The sequence below is a fragment of the Bombus impatiens genome, unplaced genomic scaffold, assembly GCF_000188095.3.
Source record: "Bombus impatiens unplaced genomic scaffold, BIMP_2.2 scf_0135, whole genome shotgun sequence".
Classification (NCBI taxonomy): domain Eukaryota; kingdom Metazoa; phylum Arthropoda; class Insecta; order Hymenoptera; family Apidae; genus Bombus; species Bombus impatiens.
This window is the reverse complement of record NT_176554.1, coordinates 39,401-61,682: the sequence shown is the minus strand read 5'-3', so window position 1 is coordinate 61,682 and position 22,282 is coordinate 39,401. Positions and strand designations below refer to the sequence as shown.

Sequence of the window (22,282 nt, the reverse complement as noted above, 5' to 3'; positions counted from 1 at the left end):
TGAAAGAAGATTCGCCTCTCATCTTCCGTGCAATCGCTTTCTCGCTGGTCTTGTTAATTTTCGCACAGTTCAAATATTCTTCTTCGAGCTGGAGATACAAGAATGATAGATACCAAGAATTCCCAGATAGCTTTCTACTCTCGGGAACATCTCGACTTGAAATCGGAAAGACGATTATTCACAACGACGATCGAACGACATTCCGTGCGAATGTCTCCGAAAAGATCCTTCTCTATTCGAGTTACAACCGATACCAAGAATCGTTGTTTGTCGCGCGAACGACGAACCATTTCTATGTCGTGATAAGGGAATACGCCTATTAAGTACATTGAATTCCAGAGGAGAAAGGTTGCATTAAAGATACATGGGGAATCGCACCGGTTCACGGGAGATACCTTTCAACAACCCCTTCTCGCTACGTCCAGGGACTAACAGAAAATTATTTGCAGATATTCGCCATTTCGAACGAGGACAAGAATGCTTCTGTCTCTGCTCACAATCATGCCTGTTTCCACGATACTTCCGACGATCCTCGTTTCAATCGACGTTTCAGCATCATACTGTCGATTCCTTTCGTTTGCTCCAACTACGTTTCGCAACATTTTGTCACGTCCGCAATTTCATTGAAAACTCATTCCATCGCGTCCTCCTTGAAAACAGCTTTAGCCCTGCAACATAAAAAGTAGTTTTAGCATTTTTTCAATTTCAGTTGATTTTAACAAACTTGTACTTTTATTCTCTCATAACCTAATCGATATTAATCGTAATTATATTATTTCTATCTGCTCTATCTGCTCTTTCTGAACTAATATTCGTCTTCTAAATAACGGTCCTTTATAATTTTCTACACGCGTGCTAATAAAGAGCATACATATTTTTTAAAATATAAATATGTCATGTTACAGTAGTTTGGTCACTTAATAATAAACTCTCGTTCTCTGAGAGCAGAGTTCTTTGTTTCTCAGGTTACACTTTCTTAAACTTTGATATATTTACCATTACTGTACAGCGAGGGGAAAAATTTCAGGACATTTATTACGAAGAATGGAACTGCACAAGCAACTGAAATTATGAATTCGTTCCAAGCGACATGAATAAAAATCAAGCCCTGTAACTAACATCATTGTTGCTAAGTCGCCATGAAAATCACTAAATAGAATATCAGAGGAAACTTTCGTTACACGAACGTTCGCATATTTTCCATTATTTCGGTTCTTTGAATAAAAAGTTCACTGCAGATCCGTAATGTAACATTTTTCTATTTCTTACGATCCTTTCGGCAAAAATAATATTTAACGAAGCAACCGAATAGCGAACCGAATCGGTATCAATGAATATCACGAGTCCTGCGGTATCTCACAGATTTTTCATTACAGTTTAGTACGTGGCTACCTATTACGAACATGAAATCGTGTTTCACGTTATGGAATACTACTAATAATTTGAAATTGATCGTTTAATCCTAATGCTTCGTATGTGCAGGGTGAACGATAGTACGCTGACTTTTGCTGCTTGTAATTACGTGCCTTTCCACCTCTCAACCATCTTTACCGTAGTCATGTACAGTATAAATTCGGCAATGTATCGATCAAAGCTTGTCTCTCTTTACCGAAAGTTCGTTTTAAAGCCGTTCGTTCCATCGTTCGTAAAGCACTTTTACTTTTTGTCGATCAAACAATTTGCAACGTAGTGGAATCCGGTTGAAAAAGGAACGAAGGAAATCGTGGATCGTAGCAGAAAGACGAAAAGTTTTACGACAGTTGTGATCAGCGTCGAACAAAAAATACATTTCTCTAACGTTCCATCACATCGGCGAGTAAAAAAGTTGCCGGCAAAAGAAAACCGCGTGTCTAGCTAACGTTAACAAGCAATTTCGCTCGTACCATCGATTTTTTATCTCGATATTAGAATAAAGATATACCAGGGGGCAGCCTACTAAATCGAAGTGGATTAAATCCGTCGGGCTATCCACATAGTTGTAAAACATACGTGAGATATCCGATGCTTTATCCTATCGATACGATGGATCGCTAGCGATGATACTTGAGATGAATCGAACTCCTGTCAAGCCGCATAGCAGTTTACATAGCTGAGAGAGTACGGATTGTTGCATTGTTCGCCTGGAGAATTTCACACAACTTGACTGAAAGTTAGCAAGCACGTGGATAAATATTCTAATGCTTATGTATGACAAATATATCTATTTACAAAGAAATGCAAATACCAAGCGTCATATGCCACGGTACTCTTCTCCTTACGCGCATTTATAAAATGATACGATACAATACAAATAGATATTCGATGCATCTGAAGCGTATATTTATATCTCGCTGCCTTAATGAAACTATTACTACCTATTGTACAAATATCTCTAGATGATACCGGATAGAAATCTTTTTTCAAAATTATCTATTTCACGATCCAAGAAAATGGAGATAGTCCCGTGAAACGAATCTTGCAGATATATTTTCATTCGTGTCAATATGTCAATGTTAATGTATGACAAATATTTTGAAGGAAACTCGATAACGATCAAATTAAATGGTTATTACAACTATTTTTTATATTGCTTTCGCTTCGAATTATATGTATCTATCATTGCCGTGGATATTTTCTATCATATTAATAGCACTTCAAATCGTGTCGTACGATGTGCTAGAAATTTTAATTTATGTTAGATGGCTTTTAACTCGTCCGGACGAACGACATTATTGACAAGAAGCTGAAAGTGGTCGTGAGAGATGGTCTGTCTTTTATCCCGTCGTATATTCCGTGTGGACATCATCTTGCGAAATGTCTAACGACTGAAAATTGAGCGATCGTAATCCGTTCTATCCCATTCTATATCATGATTAATAAAATTAATGTTATCTTAACATGGCAATAAACGTAAGAATAAATGTAAAAAAAAAATTCTTATATGAAATTCATTTACATGAAAAATACATTACTTAACACTTTCCTAACATGTTTAATACTATTAAAAAATGATATCGTATTGGTTAACTTGCTGTTGATATTAGTTAACTGGCACGAAGAAAAATTAACCGGTTCGTAAAAATCGAACAAACAGGTGTGCAAATACAAGCTCGAGATAAAAGAATAGAGGAAATATCTGACGTTTTTAATCTCGGTGAACGAGATGCATTCTACATCTACATAAAACTAGTAGTAGTAGTAGTTTGGCATAAGCATGTTTAATTTTTGTTCGAGTATTTTACTTAAACAAAAATGAAATTTAAAGACAAATTTCTATAGGAGATTTCACAAATTTCTATAGGAGATGCTTGATGGGTGACTGCGTGTATTGTATATGTATATCGATATTTAATACTTCGAAATATATATATTTAATGAAATTGTTATGTCATTGAAATTCCAATTTCACTAATTTAACGAACAACAGAGTTTAATAATTTAACATATAAATTGAAATTAAGCTATACAGAACCGCCAGTAAGCGCATACAGAATGAAATTGATTGTTATTCATTAACTCTGCCGATTTCATTATCGGGTGTGTGTGTGGTCGTGTGTGTGTCTGTGTGTCTGTCTGTCTGTCTGTCTGTCTGTCTGTAGTTCCTTTATAAGTGATAGACAGAGTAGATGTCCTAATTCAGAAGATAAGATTTTAATATCTACACATATAGCTCTTCTCGCGTAAAAAAAGTAATTTATCCTATTAAATTATTAATATTTGCGACACGCATTGGTTAAAAAGTGGTTGCTCTAATCATCGTTTAAATTTTAATCTTTATATCGTTTAATCTTTATATAGAGCTTTAAGCACGATCTAGTTTATGTTATAAAAGTAGAATTTTTGTAATTGTGCCTATATTTAATTTTATAATATATAATATATTATGTAGCTATCGCTATTTTTTTTCTTTTCTTTTCACCTTTCCTATTTGTAATTATGCAAATACTTATAGTACACTTATAACATATATATCATAATTGTAACACAGATTTAGATAGCGTTTTATCGACATATAAATAAACAAATATATAGCATAATACTGTGAAATTACAAGCTGAAACAAAACTTTTGAAACATTGGTTTAATAACCAATAAAGATTTTCTAACTTGCGTCACTTGTGGGCATATTTCGATCTTTGCTGCTGTAAAAAAGTTTCTTGATTATAAATAAAATATATTCAAATGTATTCAAAGTTTGATTTGTAAGATTGCTACGAAATTTACTGATTCAAATAATCTACATGACCCTAGGGAAATTTCGGTATATGTATATGCTAATATAAGATGCGAACACGATATACTATACATGTATAGGAGCGTACGCAAAGAATATCCACTTCTATAGAACATGTATTTACCAGAGTATGAAGATAGAAGAAAAATTGCAGTGTATTCTACATGTACGTGTAGGTATTAACTCTGTGTACGTGTGTGTGTGTGTGTGTGTGTGTGTGTGTGTGTGTATGTGTGTGTCTTTACAAACACTTAACAACTGTTTTACGCATACTTAAGAAAAATCAAATTTCAGTTAATTGAAATAATCGGGATTACATTGTAACGTTATCGTAGGAAATTCTTTTCAAAAAATATGGTCTATCGTAAAGTGTCTCAGACTCGTTAATGAGCTATGAAAACTCGATTCAGAGTCGAGTCAGAGTCAGAGAGAAAAGTCGACGGACAGAACGCTCGGAATCCTTCAGACATTCTTTTCCACTAATCATCATTTTTTAAATCATCCGATAACTCAATTCCAGATTATTCGATTCGTCTATTCTTACGAATATGTAATATAAGGAAATGATATATAAGATATTGGCCGGTGTTTCGAATAACAAAAGAGCTCACAGCAGAAACTCAATGAATCTGGTCTTGAGAGAAATCTCGTTCTGATAAATGGAAAATTCATCTTCGATCAAATGGACCATTCGTGAATTGCATCTGTCGCGTTTGCCAAACCTGTCTTCGCATATTGAAAAAGTTCGTTCGTAAGGAAACTGAGGAAAGCGTAACTATTTTATGCGATTAATGGCCAACGAGGCACGATCGTAACACACGCATCTCACGCATCGGTTACAATCACGCTTGTATGTTCACATATGCGTAATGCGAAATGCGAAACAGAAAGCAACGGATGCGGCACGCGCTAACACAATTAACCTCGTGGTAATGGAGTATGCGAGGACCGGCGCCTGTTGCTGGAGCAAGGTTTCATCGTGTTATCAAGACGCTGTCGATACTTGCAAAACCAACCAAAGTATCTACGGTACTAGCCACGCTCTAGAATCTAGAAATACGGACAAGTTACTCACGTATTAGGTTGTCCGAAGAGTGTCTTTCTTTTATACACACGTTTTTTACAACATACAGCATCTTTATACAAATGTGAAACCTAATACGTACCACTTCTGTCAGAAAACGTATTTCGCCGTTTAGAATTACCGCAATACGAAAGATGATGAGAAATATTGAAAATCTCTTTAACAATTGTTGCGAATCTTACCCTGTAAAACCATGATACGTTTAATAACTTTCGATATTGCCAGCCTTGGACGCGTACATGTGGATAGCTCATCAGTCGTCTTTATAGATCTCTTTTATGCTAACTTTCTTATCGTGTAAATTGTAATTTCGAAGAGTGGTTGTTTCTGAGTTCGTTCGTGTTCTTTTCATGTTCATAACACGAGCAAAATACGAATAGGAAACAACTGAAATCAAACCCGAACAATTTCCGTTGAATTCAAAGTCCAGCTTACATAATTTCATTGCAGAATATTTGTTTTCCATTTGTATTTTATATCACGTATTACATTATTACATAGCACGTTTTGTGTGTGCGTGCGTGTACAATTTATCACATAAAATACATAATTGAATAAAATCAAAACGTTCGTTGGTTATCCACGATGAATCGATGATATCGATCCAAGATCTTAATCGTCGTTCAACGTATTTAACGTTCATTACGATAAAATTACACATTCGAGTCTTGCTTTCGAATTATACGAAAGTAGCACACAAAGGAAAGAAATAACTTTGCATCGAGCTATATGGTTTTGCTGTTAGAAGTAAACATTGACGAAATTTGGTCAAGCATTAACCGCCTGTAACTTTATTCGGATACTCTATACCCAGTCTTCTATCGATTAAGATACTCGATTAAGGTATTCTCCAAACATCTTTATCTAAAATGCAAAGAATTTTATGAACGTAAGACGTTATCAGTTCGAGTTCGGAAACACCTTGTTTCCTCGAGTTTCAGATACACCTTGATGCGATAAATGCGTGTCTCCTTAAATAGATGGAAATATCGAATACCTTTTCTTAAACAAGAATAAATCAAACGATTGGCTTTAACCTAACTACACCTATTTGATGTGTATATTTTTAGACTAGGTTATTTCCGTTGTTATTTGATATCAGGGTAAAAGAAAGGCTTTTTAGTTTGAAATTTGATAGCGTTTCGAATCAGGGAACGGTTTACGAAGGGAAGAAGGGTATTTTTTTCGTTGTGCGACATCGGTGTCGCTTCTTATTATTAAAAAAATAATAAGAAGAAAATAATGCGAATATCAATCGAATTTATTAAATAGAACTGAATTTGATAAGAGCAGGTGTATCCTAGATGATCGCCGTGTCACCGTATACGTACGTATTAATGATTTCAAGTATTTTGTATAAACTTGTAAACTACTGTCGGGGAACCTATAAAATGACTAAATTAATAGAGACGCGAACGAAAAGAGCAATTAATTTGTTTGATATTCAACGCACCCCAAGAGTGATCCAAGAAATAATATTGACACAGGTTGTTCAGGGCAATAATGAATGCAACGGCAGAAAAGTAATTGGACACTATCGACGGATCAAACACGCATTAACGAAATTAACAATCCATTACGCGGTAAAGGCGCTTTACAGTGTCGATCGAAAGCTAATAAAACGCGATATATTTATTCTCAAAACCGATACACGACGTTTCGTGCGTGTCGTAACGCAACGTAAGTTACGAGTAATTTCATTACGTACGATATGTCGGAGAGAAGATCATTTCTGCAGCCGCGATTCGATTAATTGACAATTTCATGCCATTAAGGTTCTATAGTTAATCCATCGATCCCTTGATCAAAGCACTGCGGATCCATGTCGCTTAGAGATTTTAATGATCCCTGTATTGTCTATGCATTAGCGTGTTACCATTTAATAAATACTTAGTTGTCACGCTATATCACGTTCTTGATCTTCCGTTTCCCTCTACTGCCATATCTTTGTCATAGTATCTCTATAATTTTACCAACCTATAAACAAATGTTGAGTAATCTTGATCTTGGTTTGCGAATAATTGCAAATATTTTATGAAATGAGATTAAAATTTTTCGGATATTTTCCAACAAGCCGATATGGATATCTACACGGCAAAATATCACGGACCGATCGTTACACGACCTGTAATTATTTCCTATTCTCGTTCGCATTAGATTACAATCGGACGAAAATTTATTTCGGCTTTCTGCTCGTAAAGTTTGTGTAGCAACTAGGGATAGAAGAAAGAGGCGGTAGCGTTTAATCTTAATCTTCCATGGAATTCGTTTCAGCTCTTCCCCACTCCCACGATATTACAGTGGGAGATACCGCGAGACTGCTGGCGAGACCGCGTTGCATCATCTGTATGGCAACTTGGTCGACGCGATTTATCAATTACGTCCAATCACTTTCTTACGCACCGCAACGGAACCAAAAAGTCGGTCCACTCTGGATGTTAACGTTTTTCACTTTCTGGCCAGTACATATTTCGCATCAGCTGCTTTCTCTTACGATGCAGCTGCCTACTAGGTAGGCACCGCCGTAATATGGCTAATTTCTGCCGGAAAATAGGAAAATCCACGAGAACCAACAGCTGCGCTGTTTACGATATCCTCCCTTGTTACTACAAGCAATCAAAAGCTTATGTTCACAGTTAATATTACCGAACCGCATTTTGTTTCCTTTAGCGGCCAATTGTCGATTTTCCGATCATGTTTTATTGTGAAATTCAATCTGAAACTAATACGAGAACAAAACTTTTTACAAATCTTTTTTTATGTAATTTATAATGATCGAAATGTATGGAAGACTGGAAAGTTATTTATTATTAACATCGTATGGTAATTTAAATTCCACAGTTGGAGATAAGATTATTAAATGGATCATCGTTTTCATCTTAACTGTTAACGCGAAGAAGTAAACTCTTTGCTCGGAAAGATCTTTTACAATTATTTATATAACGACTTTAAACGAGCTTCTAATCGTCTTACATTCTTCTCGTGCATAGTTTGCTTGGGTAACTCATTAAAACTCTGTCTGTTTCGTTTCTTAGGAAATGTTTAACTTATCCTCTTTATCTTCCTGCTTCTTGCGACGGAGATATTCGAGTTAGCGAAGCTAAAATTATGTTCCATTTCTGTCGCCTAAGGAAAATCGTAATAAAAAAATTATTCCTTCCTAGTCTCTATCTTCCTGTTCTCTTTACACTTCGGATAGTTTTACAAAAACGAAATTAATCGTTTTCAAATATCAGATAACAAAAGTCGAGTTTAGCAAGAATTCATTATTAGATTAATCAAAATTAAATTTACAAGCAATTTCACGTTGTGATTATAATTCCTATGCGATATGCATAGGAAACGAAAAAGTCGAATAAAATGTGAAAGAATATTTGTTGCAGTTTCAGCAAGTTGTTTATTCAGTTGTTTATTCTATGTTCATCTGTGTATATAATTACTCCATATTTTTCGAACAGAAGACATTTTTAGTATCCCGATTTCGCTAGAATAAAAGCGAAAATATTTTTTAATATGTACACATGTACTTTTTTTTACTATTGATATTTACTTTTTTTATGTATTTGTATTGTATACTTTTCTAAAGCGTTTTCTAGTGGAGAGTGGAGATCCGGCTACAAAGTATTTAGAAAGTTTCATTTTAAAAAAGAAGCGCATCTTGTACATGCATCGATGCATAAAAATGCATACAGATCTATTTCTAGAATTTCCATGCCAGTGTATACCGTTTCAGTTTACCTTAGGACATTTTCTCTCATTTCTAACCATTCAAAAGATAGGTACCTCTTTTCACTGTTACACGATGGGCGTTGTGTATTTAACGAATAACACTTTCATATGTAATAATCAATAGAACATTTTATTAGACACTTTATTTAGCAAATAATTCGAAAAACGTATAACACCCAGCGTGTGTTCAACTCAACATGAATGTCTCTGTTCGAGATCAACGCGTAATCAATTCCAATCGGCCGGTACACGATACGTGCAACACTTTCTACTAGCCGTACACGCGTATTCCACATATAATTTTCAAAATGAAATTTCTCGCAAATGAATCCTCGGACTTAATGCTAAGCTTTTCTGGTTGCTTTTACAGAGCCTACATATATATAATATGTATAATATGTATGTATACTTGAATATTTCTTATATGTATGTTTTACGCGCTACTTTTACATACTTCTACATAGTCGTAACATGCAACTTTTGCCTCTTTTCCTATCGACAAACTTATGTACACATATTATTTATATTCGAGACGTTTGTAATATTTGTTTGCATACTTTGGCCCCGTATAAAAATCATTTAGGTGTATATATAACACGGAGATGGAGGGAGCCTTCTTCTCCATTAAAAATGTACCGTTTCCTCTCTCGATCTTGGATCACTCGATCACCGGTACTTACTGTTAAAACGTTCTAAAGAAAGTACATTATTACTCTGTTCGAAACAAGGTCGATGAATAACTTGATTCGAAGCCTGAGGCAATCGAATAAGAGAAAAAGACACGTTTTTTCCAGCGTTTATTTGAAATTTACTCACAGCTTGAATACTGATAATAACATCAATTTCAATTTCAATTATAGTATGCGTAATTTCAATTTCAATTTTGACTTTTATACGTATGTAGAAACACCTACTTTTCGCACAAAACGAAAATTACAATTTCATTGAATTAGTTACCGTCAATAACTCACACACCCACGAATAGATCATTTCACGGTATATATTTTCTACAACAAAATTATTTAGGCTCGTTAAAGTCAAGTTACACGCGAGATGTACTACATTGGAAAAGTAAATAGTGGAAGAATAAAAATTTATACGTTAAAAGTTACCGTCATTACCATAGGTTTAGCATAACCTATCGAAAACAGAGAATTATCGAAACAGATACATAATTGATAATCCTGTAATTCAGAATCAAAATCAATTAAGGCAAATATATGTTATAGAAATTCTTTTCGTTACTTTTATAGCTGCCATTTAATTCACCCTTCGAGTTATGTCAATGTTTCAAATCCGCCAATCAATACTTGGAACGTAAGATAGATACCGCAAGCCATAACGTTTTCCCTTCCGTATTTCACCACTGGGATTTGGTATTGTAAACGGAAGGCTATAAATAACGAATAACGGTAAACGAAAAACATATTTTCTGCTCATCTTTTCCTTTCAACCCTGCTTGATTTCCACTTGAATTTACATGTTTTTTTCTTTTCAAAAATAGAAGAGCCACGTCAATACAACAGAAAATCCTGCTCCTCCTGCTAATCTTGCTATATATCTTCAAACGAGAACCACCAACATCTATCTTTAACTAGGGTAAGGTTCTTACTTTTCTGATAATTTAGAAAATACCATCTTTTTTTATCTTTTGTCCTTTCAATTACCAGGCAATTTCTAAATATATTATCTATCTAACAATATGATTACCATTCCAATTACGAGTTAAAAATTCAAGGCAACCGAACCATCCAAACGTGAATTCAACATCAGTTTCGCTAAAGACAAATACTCTTCTTTTCCGAGAAAAGATTTCGGCAACCTCCTCCTTCATCTTTTTGAACTCTCGAAGGATTCGAGATCAAAGGCACGTAATACATAAATATCGCGGCATACCAGGTCGGACTTTCAACGCGAAACTTTCAACCAGATAACAGACTTATATGTATACAAAATGAAAGGGAGATTACTTTTGTGGAAATGAACGTTGAAAGATCGTGCAGACGAAATAAAGGATCCTTGATTACGACAGATATCATCATACGGCTCCCGCTCGTCTCTTCGTTACGCTTTCCTTTCTTCGTCCTTTCATTTTCTTTTTCCCGTCTTCTTCGCCGTTTCTAGAGGTCTGTGTCCCCCCTTTTGATTCTCCTAAACTTAAGATCCAATTATATCAGCCACGAATGACAGTCTTAATCTTAACAAACGCCTTCGACCTAGTCTCATAAAACACTGAATCTGCGTTTCCTTTCTTTTTCTTTTTCTTCCTTTTTTCTTCTCCCTCTCCTCCTACTATTATTTTCCATATCTTTTCTCGAAAATCTTCAAGAAAAACGTCGGAAACGCACGACCGAACTGCATAGGTAAATCGGTTCATCGTAACTTTTGAACTTGAAACGCGACACTTTTGGAGAAATATGAACAACAATCACTTTACGAAGCACGATTCGAAGTCCAGTTTAAGTAGTTTTTCAAATTTAGTTTTTCAAGTTTTTCGATTTAAAATGCCTGAAAATTATTATGTATTTTATCTTATTACGGTCCCCGCCTGCCGATTAGTTTGAACAAGCAAGCAAGATCGTAGATAGGATTCAGCCAAAGAAGAGATTGTTGGAAAGCGATCGATCAATCGTAAATTATTTGCCGAATCTGCGAGCGACGCGACGTCTTCTCCACTCATTCGTACGACTATCGCGGCTAAATTCTCATGATTTCGTCTAGCTGCTAGATTCGCTACGATATTTCAAACCATCCCGGAATTTGTGTGTGACAACTGAGTTATGGATATCCCAGGGATTCTCCACCTTACCGGCTCGATCGTTCGCAACTATGTTACGTAACCTACATCGGGTCACGTTGAATTTCTCGAGTTCTACTTAGTATCCGTGATGCCACATTTCCACCAGTTTCGTCCAAACGCAAACGCAAACGCGCCAAGCACACCGCTGCTTCTCAGCAAATTTCTAATTACGTTTTCCCCCAATTATATCTTTCATATTTTTAAACAAAAATTGTGTTATATAGTTTACGAAATCGAAGATACCGAGAACAATAGTCAACGCTGCATAGTATGTCAGAAACAAGGATATACGCAAAGACTTAAAAATACCAACAAACATATTAATTTAATTAGTTTTCCATTTTCCTTGTACGAATCGCTATGCTTATCTAACTGTTAATACAGTTATGTGTATAGTAGTAGTTTGCGACTTAAAATTACGCAAGAAGATAAAAGAATTATATCCGATACCGATGCAATTTAATTAGTTAAAGCTCCTATTCGCTTTTATCGTTTTGTCGCTTTGTTCGCATCGTCTGTTTCACAACGTTCCGACAACGATAAAAGTAATTAACATATCGCGTCTTCCCAAATGCGTGTCGCATGTTTTAATTAACTGTTACACAATGTTTTTGTAATGCAAAGAACGAAATGATGTTTGAATACTTTTCTTTCGAGATATTTTGTCAGGATGAACTGTTGCGTTTATAGCATTATTTACAAGATACGTAAATAATAGATAGCACTATGAGACGGATAACATTTATTGGAAATGTGTGTATGGTTCGATTCGTAGTACGTATGTCATCGTCGCCTCTTTCATAAACCGCTTTCAATCTATTCCTATATAAAATCTATATAAATATATAAAACATAAATATAATATATATCATATAAATATAAATATATCTATATAAAATAAAAAATTGTTATTACAAAGTTGTTACATTTTGGCTGTTCAGTGGTCCACTTTCTAAGCAACGATCAAGAGAGTAGTCGATTCCTCACATTTTCTCTTTTACCGCTATTTTAGCGCTTTACGCGCAATGTTTTATAACTCCCGAGGGGTGTATGAGATAAAGGAAACGTCTCTCGATTTGATAAACAAAGTTTAGATGGGCAGCGTCGAGACACAGTGAAGGGATATACATCCTATGTATGTACATAATATGTATAACAACAAAGGTTATATTTCGATTGGCCTGACCGGTCAAAATTTCGCACCTACTCGCTACGATACTTACAATTAAAGAGCAATCAGAAGCCATTTTTATGAATATAAAGTTATTCGAAATGTTGTTCTCTATAACGTATTTGAAAGTCATTGAAATCAACGAGACATACCCTTTTCGGTATATTTACCCGTAACATCCTTCGCAACATCGGAATATTAGAAACGCACGAACGTGCATATTATCTCAAAACTTTTGCCAAATGATGGAATTCACCATTTAACACTTTAAAACTCTTAAAATAGTTTGGCGGATGAGACCAAAAACTAGCAACTACGACTATGGCAGGTTATACGCTAGTTTTCAAATCGAGCCGAACGCTGTTATGTTTGTGCTCGTGTGTGCTAGCTGGCCTATTTTAATCTTTCCATGTTTACTCATTTTCATTCTCCTTTCACAACTATCCGTCACTCGAAAAAATCTTTCAGAGAATACTCACGATCGATCTGTCTTGACAGCATACACTACACGTATACATATAGAAAATACTTGTCATGTATTAGCAGAAAATATCATAATTCGAAAGCGAAACGAAATTTTAAAAGCGAATGATATTATATTCATTTAGTAAATTCCGAATTCTAGTAGTTACATCGTGTATCTCTACTATTAGAGTAGTAGGGACCGGAAACACGGGATCATAAATATCACCAGTATTAGTAATTAATATTGACATCAACTGTTCAACATATATCAATATATACATAATTGTTCCTTTAAGACATTTTAACGAATAAACATCATATCAACTGATTGTTCATCATACTAAGTGCGAATTGAGATTTGCAGGGCAGTTAAAACGCTCATAAATAATCGTGTTCCTTTCTCCCTCGTAGAGAAATATTCCGGGCTTCTCGAGCTGAATTCGCGACACAAAGTACCCGATGTATTAGCCCGGATTCACTAAGATAATAAGATTTGTTACCATCCGACGACCAACCTTCGTCAAACTTCCGTGCTTCCAGGCATCCTGACGGGCCTCCGGCTAGAATACTTATACATCCTATAGCCTTTCGGCAATTCACTTCAATTAATTCGCCGATTCAATCCACGACCGCAAGAAACGATACGCGTATACTATAAGTAACAACTTCCCCGTCACGGTTTACGAATCCGATCTTGGCTATAAATTTCACATATCGCGATTCTCGCTGGCTGTTGCACCAAATAGAAACCGCTGTTAAATAATATTATTAACCAGTAGAATTAAATGTTTCTTAGTTATATGTACCTATTTCACGTGCTAAAGGCTATCAGTGATCTTTCACTACGTATCTAACGTATCTAATCCACTATATCTATCGTGGTCACTCGTGACCAAACCAGTCGCGAGATTAACATTCGTATTATTTTCCTTCAAATATTTCAATCACATTTACATGTTTAACCACGTAGCGATTACGCGTCGCTTTTTAAGTAACATGCTACGAGATTGAATTTTCTAGTCTTCCACCCTTAAAATCTGAAGAACATCTTGAAAGTTGAACGTCTCGATCGTTCAACCTCTTAGCTCCTTCCAAATTTTCTATGCACTGACCAAAAATATTTTGGGAAATGTGCATTTTTCAAGTCACTTATCTATCAACTAACATATTTTTCTGAAAAATAATGAAACTACTATGAATTTCATTACTAAAGTAAAACATAAAACATATCTCTGTTAATTAGTCCAAAAGAAAAACTTATTTTATAGAAATAAAGTGTTGGTAAATTTGTTAAAATCATATTAGAAATGAAAAAATATCCAAAATATCAGACAAAGGTATTTTTCGGGAGAACCACGGAGTCACTGATGTACAATAGCGGCTCTGGGTTAGGTATTAACGGCAAGAGGGTTAAAAGAGACGAGTGGTAAAGAAAGCGATTATCGATTACGAGTATAGAAAATGTAAGACGTGACAAAACAAATTACAATTACAAATAAAATTGTAGTCACGCAATTATATTTAAGCATGATCTGTATTCTTCACCCGTTAAAATACCCTGATTTTTGTACAACTTATGAAATCTTAGATATTAGATCCTAGCGAATATTTAAAAACGATACACATTCACTTACGGCACAGGATGCAAACTTAATCGATGATTCTGGTAAACCACAATAATTATGTAGGAAATTGATAATTGTAACACGCTGTTTGCCCCATTGTCCTGATCAGTGGCGGTCAATTAAACGTTTTAATTAACACATAAATCGATATAATAATTGAACAGGACGATAATTTAATAAGAAATGGGGACAAGCAGTGTCAAAATGTACATCTATGCAAACAATATTATATCACGCATAAAAAAACGTTAAGGACTATTTTTAGAGTATTAAATTCTTTTGTTGTAGGTAATGCATAGTACCCCAAGGTATAGAGGATCCAAAGTATAATTCTAAAAGATCAGCCGTTTACAATAACAACCATAATAACGTACTAATCTCAGTATTGCAAGAATTTCACCAACGTCGAACGACAAACGGCACAATACTTTTTCCTGGATAAATACTCTTTCACATACCAGAATCTCCTCATTGCACTACACTTTTTATCTCTCTGATAGATAGATTTCGATCAAAGTATCTTTTCCAATGCTATTATTCACATTTCAGGCGTATCTCGAATGCATTACACTTATACTCCGTCCATAAATCTGGTACTATTTCTCATCTTTCCAAGTCGGCCACATTTCACGTGCCTATTCTAACAATAACAGTAAACTCTGTTTGGGCGGTCGATTAGAAGCGATATAGGAACGAAACGACAATAATTTCTTCAAAATGAAGAAATGTATCTGTTATTTAATCTGTCGACTCTTTTTGTCCTCTCATCTTTTTCTTTTGCTGACGAGACAGCAGGCAGCGGTCTCTTTCCGATATCACGTACAGTGGATAGTGCACTTGACAGAATGCTCGGTTTATCAGCGTCCCTAGATTGAAACTCGTGAACAATAATCAGTGAACTACAGTAGATTTGAACTGGATTTGATCAGAAATGTCCCTAGACTCGTGATTCTCGATCGCATTGTCCTTGGCAATGGCAGTGATCGACGCTCTCAACAGGATTCCGAAACTGTCAAACCATATGATTTCATCGACTTCTTGACAAGAATATCTGTCTCGGCGCTATCACCAATGTACATGTAACATATTACGACGATCAATATGAATCTTCGTTAGAATTTAGTCAATTTAATTTATTTGTCAATTCTAATTTATTTGTCAATATTTAAATGTTTTGCTTACTCACTACTTACTACTTACTATTTGCTACTTACTGTTACGGTACGTTTCCACGTGGCAGAAAGTCATGATTTTTCTCTTTATGAGGGAGAAGGGCTGCAATTGAATACACTGTTGTAACGTTCAGTGTCATCGCTGTAAAGTCACAACTTAGTGTCACGTGTGTATATATATATATATATATATATATATATATATATATATATATATATATATATATATATATATATATATATATATATATATATATATATATATATATATATATATATATATATATATATATATATATATATATATATATATATATATATATATATATATATATATATATATATATATATATATATATATATATATATATATATATATATATATATATATATATATATATATATATATATATATATATATATATATATATATATATATATATATATATATATATATATATATATATATATATATATATATATATATATATATATATATATATATATATATATATATATATATATATATATATATATATATATATATATATATATATATATATATATATATATATATATATATATATATATATATATATATATATATATATATATATATATATATATATATATATATATATATATATATATATATATGACAATGGCAATTATCAAATATATATGTATACCTGTAGATATATCATAAAATTTCAGTAGGTTCATAGATTGCATGATCTTTCTTACGCAATAGACATAGTCTACGTTTATAAACCATATGTGTTTATGAGTTTCATAGTACTAAAAATGCGATAAAAAATGAATAGAATTTCAAACTATAATCTCTCGTTTTTCTTCTTCTTTCGTTGCCGTGTTTTGTTAAGCAGTAACAGAAAACGTAGCGGTTAAATTGTTTATTCGTTTATTCTTTACTTTCCTCTTGGCTGGTTACTTGTTTCTATCGGAGAGATACCTTTCATTCTTGTTGTTCCTTTTACGGCATAACACCATCTTAACTAACACTATCAAGAACCAACGAATTAACCGATTAAAAATGAATGGAAAACTTTTCTACGGTTCCAACTGACAGCGATATAGGGCTACAATGTCCAACTGCTGAAATGTTATTAAAAATTACAGCGACGTTCTATACGAAATAAGTAATATGTAAGAAAAATGTGTAAGAATGAAGTATGTAAATTATCGAAAGAATTTCAAAATATCGTAGCAAATCGTAACAGGAACAGAATTCGATAAAATCATAGCGTGAATTTCCGATAACAGATTGTATAAATGATTGTATACATTACATTACCGTAGTTAGAATTCTGAGCTTGATAATATCTCAAATGAGAATGCATTTTGCATATGTATTTTCCAGCACAGCAGCAGTTGGTTACTCGCGCTGTTTTATAATATTAATGTAGTAGGATGTGAATATGATTAATGTTTCGTAAGATGTATTTTTCACACATACATATGTATATTAAACTCATAAGTAGATACCGCGTGTTAAACATCATGCGATTGTAATATTGCCAAAGTAATATGTATAGAGATTATAATTTACAGCAAATATTGGTACAATCGTCGACGATGCGGGAAACGAGAAGAGATCTCGTGAAACAACGATTCTCCCATATGGAATTCTTTATTACATTTCCAAAGTTCATCCATATTTAAAATTAATATGTGTTATAATTAAAACTGTGATCTATATAAAACAGTTGAACGAATTGCAACGAAATTCGAATCGAAACTAGTATGTAATAAGCTTAGCATTCGAACAGTTAGAAAAAAGGCGAAGAATTAAATCTAGCAGCTCGCCTTATGTTTGAATGCAACGTAAATTTATATCTTTATATTTATTTTACATTGATGTAGCAAGTTTAGTAATATGATTTTTTATGAAAAAGACGACCCACGTCGACGAATAGCATATCGGTGAACGAATTTGCATCGAAATGCATAAAATAGCCGTAAAAAGCTGAGGATGTCCTGTACAGAATTAGAATTAGCTAGTAACTATTCACATCACAGCATATCGCAGCTGTATTCATAGAGTTAGCGTGGTTATTAATCGGTATCTATAAAGTAAATTCTGTTGTCATTTAGAAACGATTAACTGTCATACAAAAGGATATTACAAGCTGACAACGAACCTTAGACGATCGAGAAAGTAGAGCGAAATATTATTGTGTTTCGTACAATCTTCAGGTCTGAACCCATTAACTTTAGAATGATATAAATCGACGTCGAAAAATATATTAACGTAAAGTATCTAAGTAAAATGCTTGTCGAGGAACGATAGAAAATTTCAATCGAGCATCGTCCACGTGTAATTTATTCAATGCCACATCGTTGTAAGAATCTTATTCGTCAAAAAGAAAGAGACTTTTCCGAACAAATCTAGCCTGATTTTTGTCTTCTACCACAGTTGATAGATTCTTGCTTTCTTACGCAAACAAAGCTACCGTTATTGTTTGCGTTTTATCACCACTCGTTTATCACTTTCCCATTGCATTCGTTATTTCAGGAAAGGACATCGTTGCCATAGGTGTTATTCGATAAAATAACTTTCGAGCAGTAGTTCGAGTACGTTATTAGGCTCGATTGACACCAAGTACAGAACGCGAGTATCGTGACAATCGATCGACGATCGATATTTGATACGATGATCGGCACACGGTCCCTCTTTTGCATAATAAAATTACTGGCTAATCGTAGCGATGATTTCTTTTTAATAAGCAATGTTATCGCGTTCCTTTGCGCTCGCGGACGCATCAAGAACGAGCCTCGACGACCCTCGATAACATTAATTAGACGTATTTACAAGCTCGCCAACAACAATTACATTTGTTGGCCAACGATCATTTCCCCTTGAATCGTCGCGCCGCGCTTAACTTAACCGATAACCCCGTCGAATTCGGAATACACATACATATTACAGCGATGCGTATCAACTTTCCTTCCTCTGTTTAGCTCCATTTCACACAAAAAAGGGTTTTCATTGGGCCACGAATACAGAAGCACGCTGGCTTTTTTCTACGATACACTAAATATCAACTTCGATTTCTTTCTATTTCTTCAATTAAGCCTTACATCAGTGAAAAAACAATACAAGAGCATTTTTCCCAAGAACGAGACACATACGAAATATGTGTATATATGTGACATACGTATCTAAATGTAAATACGACTTTATCGTATATTTTTTCACTTTTACGAGTACAAAAGTCTATGTGTTTTAACGTTTAGAAACATGCAAATTTCTCTATTAAACCATTTTAAGATTAAACTATTTTAAGTTACGGTTTCCTCGAATTAAATATCGTTTAGTATCACTTGTATCACTTTTCCTACGAGTTTCTCGGTTTAGTGTGCAACAAATCTTTCAGATTGGCTACTAGGGCAACACAAACATCGTAAAAATTTCAAGTTTTCAAAATCATTACATTTTATTTGAACGCGAATCAGCTGGTCGTGTATTTCGGAAAATTTAATTACACCCACGTGACATTGAATGTTATTAAATATAGTTTGAACAGATCGCGATCCGCTGGTGGTTGTTCATAAATTGTCGTAATTATGAAATCGCCGGTGGAACCGTCGAAACTCCCGCCTCGTCGCACACTGTCAGTTTTCATTACAGGATCGACGCGTACCCGGTTTTCCTCCGATGCGTGATTTTCCACCACAGATACGAATCCGTACGAGCACGTTCGTGCAAAATCTTTCAAACCTGCCGCGTCGTCCGCGTTTATTTTCATGGATCGGTAAAAGATTACGGAATATGTATGTACGTCGAGCACATACTACGAACAGACATCGTTGGAAAGACAATTAAACAACGGACGAACCGCGCACATAATTTGTGATAAGATAAGTATGTACCTATCTGGTATAACAATGGCGATGCGGCAGAAAGCTCCGAAACAAAGTGTTTCAGATCATAAAGTAGTCGCTGGTCCGTAAAGTCCGTTGGTTCTTCGCTGGACAGAAGGCAAACGATCGGGACATAGAAGTAAATTTTAGTTGGTTGGAGTTTCGCTACAACGTTTCTACGATTGGAAATGTAGCCAGGCATAATATTTACCACGGTAGACGATGCACAGTTTTCAACATCCGCTACATATTAACGATGCAGTATGTAGGATCGTATACTCCGCTTAAAATGCATTTTACACCATTAATTTGCGAACCATTTGCAAACCATTGGGGTTCGACGAAAATTTCATTCGACCCAATTACGCGGAACCGTGTACCAGATGAGTTTATAGATCGTTCGTGATCGTCGATTCGCCGACGCGATGGGTGAATATCTTCATTTACCAAACTATCTTCGTTTCACCAAACTACTTCACCCTTACCACGACGCAGATTGCACTCTTTGAAATTTCCTCGACTGCAGCACTCTCTTTTCGCTACTTGCGAACGCTTTAAATCAAAGTTTCGACGCTTCCAAGCTTTCCTCGATCTCGATACGGATATTCGATAACGTAACGACGAGAAACGCTAGAGATACCTGTGTAACAACGTCAACAAGTCTTCCAAGAACTTGGACCAAGGTATATTAAAGAACGGAACACGTCCAAGTTCTTCATTTTACAACTCGCGACAACTTTCTCTCAATTTCTTTGAACAATTGAGTTTTATATTTTTACGTATGTACGTATAGTGTGCACGCATACACGCACGCATTTCGCCGATTCCATGACTCGAAGAATAGTTGGACAGTTTGTAGTCGCGAGGCGACACAACGTCGCGTTTCAATTTCACAAGCGCTTTGCTCCGGCAGCAATTCATCCGTTTCATCTATTTCAAGTTGTATTCGTTTATTTTTGCAATGGTAAATCTCAGATCTCGTTTCACGGTATCCGTTAATGCGTCGACAATTTATCATTTTATCGTATACGATACGATAGAAAGAGAAATAAGAAAGAGAACAGCGTTACTTCTTCGAAATGATTAATTTGTCACGTATTTTACAATAAAAATTTCACCTGTACACATAGATGGCAGGTAACAAGTTTCAATTGCTCGCGAAAAAGTAAAGAATATACGTTGTTATAGTGTTATAGTAACTTGGAAAACCAATTGTAAGTCTGCTCGATGTCACTGTTAATGGACGTGCTAAAGCCGAAGCTGTTTCTCACGGTCTATATTTTCATAACACTTTTTTCGCCGTATACTACCTACTTATCCTATACTTCCCTTCCATTTTTCTTAAGCACTTTTTCTTAAACATTATTCGTTCGTTTCCTACGCTCTTTCCTCTTTATTCTTTTTTTCTTGTGTTTTTATCAGTGGGAAGAAAAATTTTGCGACAAAAGACTCACCGGTATGTCAAGATCTCGACGTAAACTCGATTCGTTCGCGAATAATTTCACACATCAATGACGAAACGTCGTTCTTCGTGAAATGTTGCACGCGATTTAAGGGTTGCCCGAGCGGTACGGGACGCGCGCTTCCACGATACTGATCGACGACGTCTCGCAATACTCGCGCGTCGTGACGCGACGCGACGCGACGCTTGGACGCAGAGCGCGTACTCGAAACGCTAACCTCCTCTAGCCTATCCGTGACCAGCCACTGGAGCTCTATTGCCAACTTCTCTCTACTTCGAACATCGACTTTTCCTCCTTTTATACTTTATACCATTCTTCTCTTCATCTTTGTTACTATACTTGTATCTTCGTTTTTCTGCGAGACCCACTTATCGAAAGATAAGAGACCTACTTGTGTCTCGAGATTGTTCCTAGATAATTGTTCTCTTTCAAAATGATATATTGATCATAGTTTCCTTTGTCTGTTCGACATTTAGAATAAATCAATGAGATACGCAATTAAAAAGAGAAAAGTGAATCTCCTTTAATCTGACTCCTCAATTAATAAAACCAGTCAGTAGTGTTTTAAAATTAAACGTCTCTACGGTATTATATACCGGTTACACGTACATAATCATCGTTTTGTTGTCGAATATGTGTTTACGAAGACAAGCACGATACAATAAATCGAAACTTCTA

The 22,282-nt window shown here is 34.9% G+C and overlaps 1 long non-coding RNA gene across 1 annotated transcript; it reads right to left on the bottom strand.

The window, feature by feature from the left end:
* Nucleotides 1-412: 412 nt before the first annotated feature.
* On the bottom strand, nucleotides 413-21,858 carry LOC112212224. Its single transcript, XR_002946043.2, has 2 exons — nucleotides 21,596-21,858; nucleotides 413-668 (listed from the first exon to the last, which is right to left on the bottom strand). It is a non-coding gene; the product is annotated as an uncharacterized LOC112212224 (long non-coding RNA).
* Between the last annotated feature and the right edge of the window lie 424 nt (nucleotides 21,859-22,282).